Source organism: Tenrec ecaudatus, chromosome 5, assembly GCF_050624435.1.
Source record: "Tenrec ecaudatus isolate mTenEca1 chromosome 5, mTenEca1.hap1, whole genome shotgun sequence".
Classification (NCBI taxonomy): Eukaryota; Metazoa; Chordata; class Mammalia; order Afrosoricida; family Tenrecidae; genus Tenrec; species Tenrec ecaudatus.
This window is the reverse complement of record NC_134534.1, coordinates 150,277,540-150,289,703: the sequence shown is the minus strand read 5'-3', so window position 1 is coordinate 150,289,703 and position 12,164 is coordinate 150,277,540. Positions and strand designations below refer to the sequence as shown.

At 40.5% G+C, this 12,164-nt stretch overlaps 1 protein-coding gene and 1 pseudogene across 1 annotated transcript in view; both read left to right on the top strand.

Moving 5' to 3' along the window:
* The window catches only part of C5H3orf20 (chromosome 5 C3orf20 homolog), a 104,941-nt gene that overhangs the window by 73,107 nt on the left and 19,670 nt on the right, over positions 1-12,164 (top strand). The window lies entirely within an intron of this gene.
* On the top strand, positions 776-1,776 carry LOC142448979 (glyceraldehyde-3-phosphate dehydrogenase-like; annotated as a pseudogene).

Sequence of the window (12,164 nt, the reverse complement as noted above, 5' to 3'; positions counted from 1 at the left end):
ACAGGGAATGAGCTTGTCCCACCTCCAATGAGCTATTTATCTCCTTAGTGCCTCCAAATGTGGTCATCAAGCTGCAACCTGATTGGCGGGCTAAATTCCACCCCTTTACTCTTTTTTTTTAATTAAATACTTTTATTAGGGGCTCTTACATCTCTTATCACAATCCATACAATCATCTATCGTGTCAAGCACATTTGCACATATGCTGCCATCATGATTCTCAAAGCATTTTCTCTCTACTTGAGCCCTACATATCAGCTCCTCATTTCTTTCCCTCTTCTCCTCCCCCCATGAACCCTTGATAAGTTATAGATTATTCTTTTCATATCTTACACAATCCTCTGTCGCCCTTCACCCACTTTTCTGATGTTTGTCTGAAATGTAACTACCACAAATGGATTGCAACTTTGGTTGAAAGACCCTATGGGCAAAATCCTGAAGGCTGCAGCAAGCATCCAAGGAAGAATTCACAGAGTCATTGTACCAAAAAGAACTGGTCAACATCCCGCCATTTGACGAGGTAGCATATGAGCAAGAACTGATGGCAACTAAGGAAGAAGCCCTAGCTCTACTGAAAGCATTAACCAAAACCAAGTATCCAGTAATTAACTGAATACAAATGGAAATATTTCAACAAGCTAATGAAGTACTAGAAGCACTCACTTGTCTATACCAAGAAGTCTAGAAGATTGCTACTTGGCGCTCTCTGCTCCTCGTGCGACAGACAGCCGCCTCTCCTGTTCCTGTGCAGTCCCAGCCGCATCCCCGAGACACAATGGTGAAGGTCGGAGTGAACGGATTTGGCTGCATTGGGTGCCTGGTCACCAGAGCTGCTTTTAATTCTGGTAAAGTGGATATTGTTGCCATCAATGACCCCTTCATTGATCTGAACTACGTGGTCTACATGTTCCAGTCTGATTCCACCCACGGCAAGTTCAACAGCACTGTCAAGGCTGAGAATAGGAAACTTGTCGTCAATGGGAAGGCCATCTCCATCTTCCAGCAGCGAGATCCCGCCAACATCAAGTGGGGGGAGGCCGGTGCTGAGTATGTCGTGGAGTCCACTGGTGTCTTCACCACCATGGAGAAGGCTGGGACTCACCTGAAGGGCGGTGCCAAAAGGGTGATCATCTCTGCCCCTTCTGCCAATGCCCCTTGTTTGTGATGGGCGTGGACCACGAGAAGTAGGACAACTCCCTCCAGAGTGTCAGCAATGACTCCGGCACCACCAACTGCTTAGCCCCCCTGGCCAAGGTCATCCATGACAACATTGGCATTGTGGAAGGACTCATGACCACAGTCCATGCCATCACTGCCACCCAAAAGACTGTGGATGGCCCCTCTGGGAAACTCTGGTGCCATGGCCGTGGGGCTGCCCAGAACATCATCCCTGCATCTACTGGCACTGCCAAGGCTGTGGGCAAGGTTATCTTGGAGCTGAATGGGAAACTGACTGGCATGGCCTTCTGTGTCCCCACCCCCAATGTGTCCGTTGTGGATCTCACCTGCCGTCTGGAGAAAGTTGCCAAGTATGATGACATCAAGAAGGTTGTGAAGCAGGCGGCCGATGGTCCCCTAAAGGGCATCCTGGGCTACACCGAGGACCAGGTTGTCTCCTGTGACTTCAACAGTGACACCCATTCTTCCACCTTTGATGCTGGGGCTGGCATTGCCCTCAACGACCACTTTGTCAAACTCATTTCCTGGTATGACAATGAATTTGGCTACAGCAACAGGGTGCTGGACCTCATGGTCCACATGGCCTCCAAGGAGTAAGAGCCCCCCTGGACCAGCAGCCCCAGCAATAGCACTAGAGGAAGAGAGGCTCTCGGTTGCTGGGGAGTCTTTGCCCCCAATTCAATCCCTTAACATACTGAGAATATAACATCCGAACCCCTGAAGGAAGGGGACGGGCTTAGAGAGCCCGACCTTGTTATGCACCATCAATAAAGTACACTGTACCTAGAAAAAAAAAGATAGCTACTTGGTTTACTGACTGGAAGAGATTCATATTTGTACCTATTGCAAAGAAAGGTGATCTAAGAGAATGCTCAAATTAAAGAACAATATTATTAATATCCCTTGCAAGTAAAACTTTGGTGAAGATCATCCAACAACAGTTGTAGCAGTACAATGACAGGAGCTGCCAGAAAATCAGGCTGGATTCAGAAGAGGGTGGTGGAGCAAATGATACCATTGCTAATGTCAGAGGAATCTTGGCTGAGCGCAGAGAATACCAGAAAAAAATGTTTACTTGTGTCTTACTGACCGTGCTAAGACATTAGACTGTGGACCATAACAAACTATGGATAGCCTCAAGAAGAATAGATATTCCAGGACACGTCATAGAACTCACGTGGAACCTGTAAATGGATCAAGAGGCAGTTGTGTAAACAGAACAAGGGAACCATGCAGTCATGGTTTAAAACCAGGAAAGCTGGGCTTCAGGGTTGCACCCTCTCACCATACTTATTCACCAAGTATGCTGAAAAAATAATCAGAGAAGCTAGATTATATGAAGAAGAATACAGAACCAGGGTTGAGGGAGGCTTCTTAATGATCTTTAATATTTAGAAGACAGAATCTTGCTTGCTGAAAGTGAGGAGGACTTAAAATACTTGCTGATGAAATTCAAGGATTGTGTGGGTTACAACTCAATGTAAAGGAAACAAGTCTTCGCAATCAGACTATTAGGTAACATCATGATACATGGAGAAAAGATTGAAATTGCCAAAGATTTTGTCTTGCTTCGATCCACAAAATTCAATTCAATATCCATAGAAGCAGCAGTCAAGAAATAAAATGACGCACTGCAATTTGTAAATCTGTTAGAAGAGATCTCTGTAAAGTATTGAATAGCACGGATGTTGCCTTGAGGTCTAAGATGACCCATGGTGTTTTCAATCACCTCATATATGTGTGAAAGTTGGACACTGAATAAAGGAGACTGAAGAAGAGTTGGGGCATTTAAGTTATGGTGCTGGTGAATAATACTGAAAATACCATGGACTGCTGAAAGAACAAACAAATCTTTTGAGAATGATGATGGCAACAAATGTACAAATGTGCTCGACACAATGGATGGATGTATGGATTGTGATAAGAGTTGTACGAGCCCCCAGCAAGATGATTAAAATAAAAAAGAACAAACAAATCTGCCTTGAAAGATGTACTGCCAGATTCCATGATGCTCACCTTCCTGACACAATCACTAAAGACAAAGTGGGTGCATAAGCAAATGTGGTGAAGAAAGTCGATGGTGCCTGGCTATCAAAAGATACAGCATCTGGAGTCTTAAAGGTTTGAAGATAAACAAGCAGCCATAAAGCTGAGAAGCAACAAAGCCCACATGGAAGAAACACACCAGCCTGTGATGGTATGATCCATGGGACAGGTATGAGGCATCAAAGAACAAAAAATCATATCATTGTGAATGGGGGGGGGGGAGAGTGCGGAGTGGGAACCCAAAGCCATCTGTAGGCAACTGGATACCCCCTTATGGAAGGGTCCCGGGGAGGAGATGATGTGTAGCAAGGATGAAACACAATTTTCCTCTAGTACTTTAATGCTTCCTCCCCCCGCCCCACTATCATGATCCCAGTTCTACCTTACAAATCTAGCTAGACCAGAGGATGTATGCTGGTACAGATAGGAACTGGAAAAACAGGGACTCCAGGACAGATGAACCCCTCAGGACCAGTGGTGAGAGCGGCAATACTGGGAAGGTGGGGTAGAAAGGGGGAACCGATTACAAGGATCTACATTTAACCCCCTCCCTGGGGGACAGACAACCGAAAAGTGGGTGAAGGGAGACGGACAGTGTAAGACATGACAAAATAATAATATTTATAAATTATCAAGGGTTCATGAGGGAGGGAATGGGGAAAGAGGAGAAAAGTTGACGAGCTGATACCAAGGGCTCAATAGAAAGCAAATATTTTGAGAATGATGATGGCAACAAATGGCAATTGATGTATTTATGGATTGTGATAAGAGTTGTACAAGCCCCCAATAAAATGATTTTAAAAAGAAGTACTGCCAGAATGCTCCTTAATAACAAGAAATGCAAAACTTCATTTCACTTACTTTGGACATACTATCAGGAGAGACCAGTCCCTGGAAAAGGACATCATGCTTGGAAAAGTAGAGGGGCAGTGAAAACTAGCAAGACTCTCAACAAGGACTGGCACAGTGGCTGCAACAATGGGTTCAAACAAGGACAATCGTGAGGATGGTGCAGGACTAGGCGATGCTTTGTTTTGTTGTAAATAGACCACTATGAGTCAAAACTGACTCCACACCACCTAACAACAATGCTGGCTCCTGTCTAAAAGTTCTTTACCCAGCTCACTGGCTCTTGGTCAGAACTGATTTTGCCCAGCAGAGGACATTTGCCAATGCTTACAGACATTCTTATTGTCACAATTAGGAGGTTCGACTACCATCCAGTGGGTAAAGCTTATGAATCATCCTTCAGTGCGCAAAGCAATGGCCACACAACAAAGAATTACTCAGTCTACATGTCAACAGTGCCAAGATCGAGAAACTCTTGCCCAACTCAATGTTACAAACATTTTTCTGTGCAATTTAAATGTTTCATATGCATTTCCAATTGAGCCCATTCTGACTTGTAGCGACCTTGTTTTGGACAGAGTAGGACAGACTAGAACTGCCTCTGTGGGCTTCTGAGGCCATAAATCTTTATGGGACTAGAGAAGTCTCACATTTCTCCTATCGAGTGGTTTGTGGTTTGGGGCTGCTAACCTTGCTGCTAGCAGTGTAACCCACTACCATCGAAATGATTTCAATGCACAGCCACCCACAAGGATAACATTGAGAAGAATGAGAATTCCAGAACATTTCAGTGTTTTCATGCGGAACCTGTACATGGATCAAGAGGCATTTGTTCAAATACAACAAGGGAACTCTGCGTGGTTTAAAATCAGGAAGGTGTGTGTTAGGGTTTGTGGCAGTTACATAATCTCCTGCCAACTTGTCAAGGGACGGTGTCTAGTCTGTGCATCAGGCCATACCCAATGAGGCCTCCATGTGGACCTGGCCTTCTCCTGAGGATTCTGGGAACTCCTGTCTTCCTCCCTGGAGGCAGGAGACTCTCTCTGCTTCATCTTCCTGTTCACAAGACACATAGAGCTATGTTGACAGTCAGAGCCTTGGAGACCCACCCCAGTGCTAAGATGCTTCCACCACTACTTGATCCACAAGACTTTCCATCCACTGGCCTATGAACTTGGATTCAGCATAATTATATGACTGTGTTACTCTAAAGAGAAATTTATAGACTAGTATCGACATATGGGGTAATACTAGACTTATGGACTTGATCTGGACAGGGCTGGGATGTTTTTTTTAACGTACAATTGCTTTTCATATAAAATTCTTTCTTATGCATATGAGTGTCTCTGGATTTGATTCTCTATCCTTTTATCATACTTATTCAATTGGTATACTGAGTAGATAATATGAGAAGCTGGAGCAAGACAAGAAGAACAAGACATCACGATTGGAGGAAGAGTTATTAATAACACTTAATATGCAGATGACACCTTGGTTACAGAAATTGAGTAGGGCTTGAAACACTTCCTGATGGAGATCAAGGATTGCAGCCTTCACTATGGATTGCAACGCAATATAAAGAAGACCAAACTCCTCACAATTGGACTAAGAGGTAACATGGCCATAAATGGAGAAAAGATTTCAGTTGTCAAGGATTTCATCTTGCTTGGATCCATAATCAATGCTCTTCAAAGCAATAATCAAGAAACCAAACAATGCACTTCTTAAAAAACCTCAGTGCTATTGAGTCAGAGCCAATTTATAGCCACCCTATAGGTGCCTGGTACCATGTAGATGATGAGCCGATATTGGGTAAATCTGTTGCACAAGATCTCTATAAAGTGTTGAAGAGTAGGGATGCTACTCTGAGGACTCAGGTGTCCCATCCATAGCATTTTTAGTCACCTCATCTGCATCTGAAAGTTGTGGTTTTGAACCACAATAGAATAAGAAATACTGAAGAAAATTAATGCATTTGAATTAATGGTAGTGAAGGATACTGAAAGTACCTTGGACTGCCAGATGAACCAAAAAATTTCTCTTGTAAGAAGTACAGCCAGAATGCTCTTTAGAAGCAAAGATGGCAAGACTTCACCCCCTGCAATTTGGGCATATTATGAGGCAAGACCAGTGAGTAGAAAAGGACATTATGATGGAGAAATAGAGCAACCAAAAGTAGAAAGACTCTCACCCAGATGGATAGACATGGTGGCTGCCTCAATGAACTCACACAGCACAGTGAATGATGAAGAGGGTCCGGGACGGGGCTGGGTTTCATTCTGTTCTGCAGCGTGCCACGATGGGGGAGAATGGACTCCATGGTACCTAAAGACAAAAGTCTAATATGCTTATGTTTTGCATTTGGGTCTATGACTCATTTTGAGATAATTTTAAAATATACAATGTATGAGTTCAATATTATTAATATGGATATGCGAATGCTCAAGCTGGGTATTTTGAAAAAGCTGTCATTCACCTTTAAATTGTTTTTTGCCCTTTTATAAAAAAAATCTATTGGCCATGTTTGTGGGAGTCTCTTTCTGGATGTCCTTATTTTATTAAATGGGGAATTCCACTGATTGGTCTCCCAAAGTTGCACCAGCACTGCATTCTAAAGACCCTTGGTTAATTTCATAATGTTCAAATTTATATTTATATATATTTTTCCACAACTGTATTCATGAGAGTTACTGATCTGTTGTTTTCTTATAATTTTTTTTGTCCAGCTTTGGCATTAGGATAATGCTGCCCAACAAAATAAACTGGGATATATTTTATCCTCTTCTATTTCGTCTTGAAATGGTATTTATGTTTTCCTTAAAAGTTTGGTACAGTTTGCCAATGAAACTATCTCCCTGAGTTTGCTGTGTTGTAAAGCCTCTATAAATATAATTACCTTAATTAACATATAGAAGATGATTCAATCATCTGTTTCTTTTACAATGACTTTTAGTAGTTTATATACTTGAAGGAATCAGTCCGTTTTGTCTAAGTTGTTGAATTTCTATTCACAGAGTTGTTTGTGTTATTCTCTTTTATCCTTTTGGTAAGCTTAGAGTATTGATTTGAGGCCTTCTTTTCTAATGTGTATCATTTAATTTTATAAAATTTAATCTAAAGTACTGTCTTCACCTGCATCCCACAAATATTGATAAATTGCTTTGTGATTCAGTTCAAAATACCATGAAGCCCCCAAAAACCAGAGTCTGTGGATGTGGAAAGCTGCCACAGAAGGAAAACTCAATTTTACCCCAAAGAAATAATAGAAAAGTGATTAGATTGCACTCTGTCAAAGGCAGAAAACTTTTGAGGTCTTAAAAAATGGGACAGTCCTAGAGAATTAACAATGGCAAATAATAAACTGAGATTAACACCCAAAAGTAAACTCGGATATAGAAGTATCCATAAAACAAACCTACAAGATTGAAAATAGGGAACCTAACACATCAATTTACAAAGACAATTACAAATCAAAAAGAAGGGACAAATAGTACAGTTACAGAACTTCCAATGGAAAAGATGTCAAGTGGTTTTCAAGATAGAAGAAGCCACTTTAAATTTGGGAATAAATAAGTTAGAGGGTACCTCAAACAAAATGAATAAATCTCATCAAAATAAAAAAGGAAAATAATAAGAAAGTAATAAGCATTAAAACAACAGTAATGAAAATTATAATAAAACCTACATACAAGTGAATTAATTACTATGGTAAGAATTATATGGAACAAAGAAACCAGCAGCACCATAAAAACACATTCAGGGAGATCACAGCAATAAATCCATACTTATCAATAATTACACTAAATGAAAGTGGATTAAATGCACTAATCAACATGACAGAAGAAAGGAAGGACATTGTATTATGATTTTTTTTTTAGTTCAAGGATCGTTTGTTGGCCCTTAGGAGTGTTTTCCAGTCCAGTCTGTTGGGGCACCACGCCATGGCCCCAAAGTCCACTTTCAGCATTCCCTGGGGACCTTGCCACTCCATTCCCTTGCTGTTCCGCTGCACTCTCCAGTGCTTTGCCTTGGTGTGGTGGGATCAGGTCAGGCGCAATTCTCACACTGTGTTTGCGGTGCTGTCCCCTGTAGCACCATGGGTCAGTGAGGGGGCATCATGTCTCATAGTGGGGCCAGCCATGTTGTTCTCTCTGTGGACTGGCTGCTCTACTCAGGAACATCATCCTCACGGCCTGGTGGGCCAGGCTGTGTTCCACTGTCTCCTCCTCCCCCTTCATCTGCTCCTGTGTGCTCTGATCAGATATGTCCATCTCCTGGAGCTGCAGCATCAATGTCATGTCGTCCTTTGAAACAAATTCTTCTGGGGGGAGGGGCAGGCATCCACTTATTATTTGGTACTAGGGCCAGCCTCCCAGACCTCTCCACTGGTTCCCTACTCCATTGTATTATGATTAAAGGGTCAATTGCACAAAATAATATATGTATGCACCCAATAAGCCTCAAAATATATAAATAAAACTCTAACAAAACAAAATAGAGAGCTCTATAATAATAGTAAGATAGTTTATTTGATGAAGGATAGGACAACTAGAAAGACCCTCAACCAAGAGACTGTAGAACTAAATAACACAACCAACCTGACTTGATAGACATATACAGAACATTCCAGCAAACAATAAAACAATAGTTATTCTTTTCCAGTCTATATAGAATATTCTCCAGAATAAGCCATGTGTTAGGACACAAAGCAAGCCTCAATAGAAACATTGAGATACTACAAAGGATCTTTTCAAATTACAATGCTATAAAGTTAGAAATAAATAATGGGAAGATAAAGAGGGGGATCAAATACATTGAAGTTGCTTAAAAACCACTGGGTAATAGAAAAAAATTAAAAATTAGAATGAAAACACAATATACCCAGAACCTTGAGACATAGTAAAAGCAATGCTTAGACAGCACTTTATAGTAATATCTGCACATATAATAAAGAAAGAATCAAAATCAACACTTTAACCTAATAACTCCAACATTTAGAAAAATAGCACTAAAATAAGTCTACAGTCGCCAGAAGAAAAACAATAATAAAGATTAGAGCAGAAATAAATAAGAAACAGAAAAATAATAGAAATAATCAATAGACTAGAAATGGGTTCTTTGAAAAGATTAATAAAAATCAACAAACCACTGGAAAATGTAACAAAGTAAAAGAAAACCCAAACCCACCTCATTGCCATGGAGTCGATGCTGACTCACAGTGACCTACAGGGCAGAGTAGAGCTGCCCCTGTGGCTTTCCAAGACTGTACGTCTTTGCAAGAGTAAAAGCCACATCTTTCTCCCTTGGAAAGGCTAGTGGTTTTAAACTGGTGACCTTGTAGTTTGCAACCCAGTGGGTAACGCACTATGCCACCAGGATTCCATGAATGGAAAAGAAGATGCAAATAAGGTCATTAACTTTAATGATCAGGCCATTAAAGCAACACAAAACAACTCTCCCAACAAAAAGACATGCAGGACCAGACAGTTTCACTGATGAATTCTACCAAATATTTGGAGAATAACTGACATTAATTCTAATCCAAATATTTTAGAACATTGAAAACAATAGACTACTCTCAAATTTGGGGTGAGGGTGAGGGTGGGGAGTCAGCATAACCCTGATGCCACAACCAAACAAATATATCACTAATAAAGAAAATTATAGACAAATATCCCTCATGGACATAACCTATAAACCCAACACACTGCCATTTGGTCTATTCCAACTAATTGAGGCCCTACATGGGGATTCTGATACTTTAAATCTTCATTGGTACAGAAAGCTTCATTTTTCTCCTGAGGCAGAGCTGGTAGGTGTGAATCACCAACTTTGCAGTTAGTAGCCCAATTCCACAGCACAGAAATTCTTCCATCTATGTGTTTATCCCATAGCACCAAAATTCTCCACAATATATCAATACATATGAGATCCTACTAAGTGGGATGGTAGTAAGAATGGTAAACATGAGACAAAAACAATTAATGTAATCCTCAACACGATAAAACAAAGGGAAAAAACCCACATCATGTTGACATATGCAGAAGAAACATTTAACAAAAGCCAATACGTATTCCTGGTGAAAAACACTCAACACATTGGATTAGAACAGAAATTTCTCAACATAATTCAGAGAAAATATACAAAACCAATTGGCCAACATTAGTCTCAATAGAAAGAAACTAAAAACATTTCCTTTGTGAACAGGAGACAGTAAGTATGCCCTTTATCCCTACTGGTATTCAATATTATGCTGGAAGTCTTAGCCAGAGCGATCAAACAAGAAAAAGAAATTAAAGACCAAACCAGCAAAGAAATAAAACTCTCTATTTCCAGGTGATAGGATCCTATACATAGGAAATCTTAAAGACTCACACACACACAAAATGGTTGGAACTGATGGAAAGATTCAGCAAAGTGATAAGGTATAAGATTAATGTACAAAAATCATTAACGATAGCTACTCAAAAGATTAAATACTTAGGAAGAAACTTAACCAGAGAAACAAAGATCTACACAAAGAAAACACAAGAAACCAAAGAGACCTACAGAAGTGAAAGAATAGATCAAGCTCATGGATAGGAAGGCTTAGCATTGTGAAACTATCAATACTACCCATAGTGATACACAAATAAATCACAGTCCTGATTCAGATTCCATCATCATTGTTTAAAGAGATGGAAAAGTTAACCACCAATTTCATATGGAAAGGAAAGAGACCCTGGATAAGCAAAGCACGACAAAAGAAGAACAAAATAGGAGGCCTCTCACTTCTCTATCTCAAAGTTATTGGACAACCATAGTGATGAAAGCACTCTAGTACTGGTACGATTTTAGACACCTAGACCAATGGAAAGGACTCGAGAACCCAGAAATAAATCTATCCACCTGTGGTCAGTTCATCTTTGACCAAGGGTCAAAGCACATTACATGGAGGAGAGAGAGGCTAACATTAGTGCTGACAAAACTGGACATTCATTTGCAGAAAATGGAACAGGAGCCATATCTCTTACCATCTAAAAGAACTAATTCAGGATGAATCAAAGACCTAATGAAAAACCAAAAACTATAAAGATCATCCATGATAAAATAGAGACAAATTTAGGTTCCCTAATAAATAGCATAAATAAACTAACATACCTAAACCACACAAATAGCAAAAGGCAAACAAAATGACTGGGGCTTCCTGAAAATTAGATACTTACATGCATCAAAAGATTTCACCGAAGAATAAAAAGACAGCATGAAAACTGGGGAAATTTTTTTAGTAAGGACATATATGACAAGGGACTAATATCTAAAATGTGTAGAAACATTTTGAGATGTTAGTTTATTGTGCCATCCTGGCCGATAAACACAAGTGGGATTAATGAAGGGTGGAGAGATACATGGCTCGGTGAGCCTCGCTTTTCTTGTCTCTCGCTCTTTGATCATTGGACCAGTGTGCAGCTGCCTTGCTTGTTCTGTGCCACAATTTACAGGCTACACTACCTGTGGGATGCCTAGCCTGTGGGCTGTGTCGCTGTAAGTTGAGGTCCCTTTAAGACCACACAATTGGAATGTATATCTCTGGAGCTGGGGACTGACGGTTGGTGACCTGGCTGACAGTTGGTGACCTGCCTTTCTGTTTGCTGCCTGTGCTGAGATAGCCTAGCTCTCACTACAGAGGACTACCGGAGGGCCCTCAAGACTTGAAGGACTGCTAGTGTCTCACAACTCTCACAGGAGTGAGTTGCACTGAGCCATTTGTACTGCTATATAGTTTAACTGTTCATTTCTTATATTTATATATCTATCTGTATATAATTTAATCGTTTATATCTTGTGTTATATATCTAACTATCTTTATAAATATATATAAATTATCAGCAATCTGGTTTTATCTCCCTAGAGAACCCTGTCTAATACACATTTCAACAAGAAAAAGACAAGTAATCCAATTAAGAATGGGCAGAGGACATGAGCAGGCCCTTCACCTACAACGACATTCAAGCAGCCACAAACATATAAAGAAACATTCATGATCACTAGCCATTTTAGAGATGCAAATCAAAACAACACTGAGGTATTACCTCATCCCAGAATTAATA